Source organism: Triticum aestivum, chromosome 2B (genome assembly GCF_018294505.1).
Source record: "Triticum aestivum cultivar Chinese Spring chromosome 2B, IWGSC CS RefSeq v2.1, whole genome shotgun sequence".
NCBI classification, from domain to species: Eukaryota; Viridiplantae; Streptophyta; class Magnoliopsida; order Poales; family Poaceae; genus Triticum; species Triticum aestivum.
The window spans coordinates 749,527,205-749,531,477 of record NC_057798.1 but is presented as its reverse complement, the minus strand read 5'-3'; the positions used below and the strand labels follow the sequence as shown (position 1 = coordinate 749,531,477).

Sequence of the window (4,273 nt, the reverse complement as noted above, 5' to 3'; positions counted from 1 at the left end):
GGTGGTGGTTCCTTTCGCAAGATACTCCATAGATGGTAGGGAGAAAATGACAAGATTGTGATTATTATGGCTCAAGGGACAACCCAGTTTTGAGAGGGTTTTGTGTAGAAATCAACCTTAAATGGTTTCTTATTTTAGAAAAAAGAGTCTTGCGGCAGTGTCTAGATATCCATGATGGATTTCTAAAATAATAGTCATGGATGCCACTGCTAGGCTTTTTTCCGACTGAGACACCATAACTAAGCAAGGAGTTTTCATCCTACATTTTCAGCATAAACCAAGTAAAAGTTGGTTGGATAATTTTTACTGTCCAACTTCGGGTTGATCCCATTTTCATTTGTCGGAGGGATCAACATAAGGAAGAACACACAGTTTTCTCTCGGAAAAGAAACCACACCCATATTTATTTATTATTTCAAGAACAGTGCAACCAATATTGTAAATGCACGGGATATGTGAGAAATACATTATGGGTCTACACTTTCATCTTTCCAACATACGATTGAAGAAGCCCTATTAATTTTTAAGATCGCTATATGGGTTTTACAAAGTCAATAGTAAAGAATAACCATATCGTAGATCACCACACATGACACATAGTTATTATCCATTTCTCTTAAAACTGTTATAACAAATCGTAAAAATACGTTTTGCATCACTTTAGAAGGTACTACTTGGAAACCAAATTATTAACATCATGAAATATGGACTTCTTTTAGATAAAATGAAATTTAGAATTTAGAAGCATGTTTTATGCATTTTGGTAGATTTCCAAAACATAAGTCACGAAGCGAGACTTTTTTGAGAGGCTCTGTAAATCGCCCATATATTGTAGAGGTGATACGTGATGCCCTTTAGGTTCTCTAGAGGTATAGTATCATGCTTGTTTTCTAGCACGTTCAGTCTGTGGTGATACTTCTTTTTAACTATCTTTGAGATGATGTATACTGGCCAACTTAGAAATGATATCTCTATCGCCTTTGGTAAATAAAAATATATGTTAATAGGCGTAACTATTGTACAGTACTGAATATAGCAAGCCAATTCAAACTCAAAAGGAAAAAGTATGCCAATAGAGTTTTTATTAATGTACTGTCCTGATATGTGAAACATGCATGACTATTTCACGCACACAAGATTTAAATAATCAGGAAATATTGACTTGTTTGTGTGAATATCCAATTCGGTTGCCGAGCTCATCCTAAATTCAAAATAAATACTATAAAATTTCAAAAAATCCTAAATTTTTGTTGTGGTGAAAGATGCTTGAGTGCGTAATGTTCGTGTCAAGTTCCAGAGCATTCGGACATCCGAGTAAAAAAAAATCAGGTTCAAGCAGTGCACAAACAGTAAACTTCTCAAATAGACCCCAAATTTGTCTGTTTTGCTCAGAGCTACTTAGATGTCCAAATGCTCTGAAATTTGGCACGGACATCATGCACTCCGGAATCTTTCACCACAAAAAAATCGGAATTTTTTAAATTATTTAATTATTTTAAACAAATTTACTGTTTGCTCCTGGGCTCATCTAAGCCCAGGAGCCAAAACGCCGCGTCGTTGTTTGTGTTGCTTTTGTGTTAAAATCTACACTTACGTGTGTCAGAAATAGTTGCTTTTACTATCAGGGGCCTAACTATTTCATCTCACCATTTTTGTCGCGACAGAGAAGTCAAGGAGCACTAAACATGGAGTGCCCATCGTTTTGTGACAAATTGGAACAAGCCATCAGGAGAACGGCGGGACTATATCTGCAGCACTAGAGGATTATTGTTCTTAACTATCATAAACAAAGATTCCTTAAATAGCTATGAGATGCATCTACCATGCGTGCTGCGTAGTGGGTGCCCCATATAAGTTTGTATGTGGCGTTCGTGATTATTGATTGTATGTGCTTGAGTAAGTACCTTTTGTCACGTATGAATGTATCTAATACATAGAGGTGAGTTTGGTAAGATAAAACAAACAAAATAAATAAATATGATGTGTATGTGGGAGTAATTGCATCTGGAAGACTTTTTTTTTGAAACCCCCTCCCATATATTAATTAACTTAAAATATTCATACAATCATCCGTTACAAAATCAGCCACGCAGGGCGGAACACTATTAAGGAGCACACCATCGGACTTATTATCAAAGCTGAACTTCGCAATCTCGTGCGCCACCCTATTAGCCGTTCTTTTAATCTTGGGTATCTTGCAATTTATCATCATTTTGGCTAAACTCAAAGCTTCTATCTTTAGATCCACCAGAGGAGACCTGTCTAGAAGATCATTTGGAAGGAAAGAAGCCACAAAAGAACAATCCGTTTCTAAAATGATGGCCTTGTGGAGAGTAATACCAATGTATAGCCCCGCAAGGATCGCTCTCAGTTCCGCTTCTTCCGCGCTATTGCACACCCCAATATAATCCCAGGACGATATGATAACTTCTCCAGTATGGTTCCTGGCCAAGACGCCCACACTTGCAGCCCTTAAAGCCTCCACATAACTTGCATCAACATTAATCTTAATGATCTCCGTAGCGGGAGCCTGCCAAGTCACAAGATTCTTTCGCATATCATTAGTAAAATTTAAGCCATCCACCCTTTCTTTACCTTTGATGCTAATCTCCATCTTGACATTGGGATGACAGGACGAGAAGGACGTCCAGTAATTCTGAATGAACCTCACCGAGTCAGAGATTTTTTCCTTTCCCTTACCAAAAATCAAATCATTCCTCAGATGCCAAGCCCTCCAAAACATGAATATAATTTGCTCACGCACCGGCGGCCTTACTTGATCCAATAAGACAAGTAACCAATCCGGCCCCGTAAAATTGAAAACCACTTCATCTGGTAAATTCCACACCTCCCTTACCGCCAGACGTAACGCACGAGCCTTAGGACAGCTTACCAGTGCATGAAATACAGATTCATCTTCTACGCCACAAATCGAGCACAGACCAATGGTAGTTTGGTGGTGTTTAACTCTGTTAACTTGAACCGCCAAACTTTGTGTCGCAGCACGCCATGCAAAAATTCTGATTTTCTGAGGGACCTGAGCCTTCCAAATAATATTCCATAGCCTCCTTTCCTCATTAGCAGCACCACTTGAACTCCCTAACTCAATCATGGAGTCCTTAAGTTTGAGCGCCAACTTATACGCACTTTTAACTGAGAATAAACCATTTTTTTCGTAGTGCCAAGCAATGAAATCTCCATCACCGACAGTCAGAACACGTAACTTCAAAATTTCGTCCGCATCATGTGGAAAGAACAGATGCCGAATAAGATTCTCATCCCATCTTGTTGAGCCACTAATGAATAATTCAGACACACATTTGAGTCTGGTTCTGTTCCTTTTTGCTGAAATTTGAAGCCCCGAATCTCTAGGAAGCCAATTGTCTCTCCAACTATTTATATTTGCACCGTCACGAACTCTTCAAATGACCCCCTTTTTCAACAGCTCAAGACCATGCATAATACCTTGCCAAGTAGTCGATGTCACCTGAGGGAATACAGTGTCTAGCAAATGCCCATGAGGATAATACTTTGCTTTCATCACCTTTGCACATAACGAGTCCGGAAAGATCAATAAACGCCAAGCCTGTTTCGCCAAAAGCGCTTGATTAAATAATCTCAAATCTCTAAAGCCCATACCTCCTTCTCCTTTGGGTCTTGTCAACTTATCCCATACTAGCCAATGAGTTTTCTTCCTATCCTCCTGGTCACCCCACCAAAAATTCCTAATAATTTGGGATAACTCTTCACAAATAGAAGCAGGAAATTTAAAAATCCCCATGGCATAGACCGGAAGAGACTGAATGATTGACTTAATCTGGAGCTCCTTCACACCACTAGAAGCATATTTTTCTATCCAGTCTGAAACCCGCTTAAGCGCTTTATCTTTTGTAGATTGGAATTTACCAGCCTTCATCCGCCCTTCCGGCACAGGTAAACCAAGATATTTATCCTCAAAACCATCAGAGGTGATTTTGAGAACCACCAAGATAGAAACTTGATCTTCCAGGCTACACTTTTTACCAAACAAAATGGAGCATTTATCCGGACTTAGCAATTGACCCGTCCCCTCCTCATAAGCAGCCAGAATCCGTTTAATGACCAGAGCTTGCTCCAAAGAACCCTTAAAAAATAGGAGGCTATCATCCGCAAATAATAAATGTGAGACCCCTGGAGCATGTCTGTTCAGCCGAAAATCCTGAATAACCCCTTTCGCCGTAGCATCATGGAGTAACAACGACAGAGCCTCAGCCACAAATAGGAAAAGGTAAGG

At 39.5% G+C, this 4,273-nt stretch overlaps 1 pseudogene; it reads left to right on the top strand.

Moving 5' to 3' along the window:
* Positions 1 to 1,838, top strand: part of LOC123042435 (protein IRON-RELATED TRANSCRIPTION FACTOR 2-like) — a 6,762-nt pseudogene extending 4,924 nt beyond the window's left edge.
* The last annotated feature ends 2,435 nt before the right edge of the window (positions 1,839 to 4,273 follow it).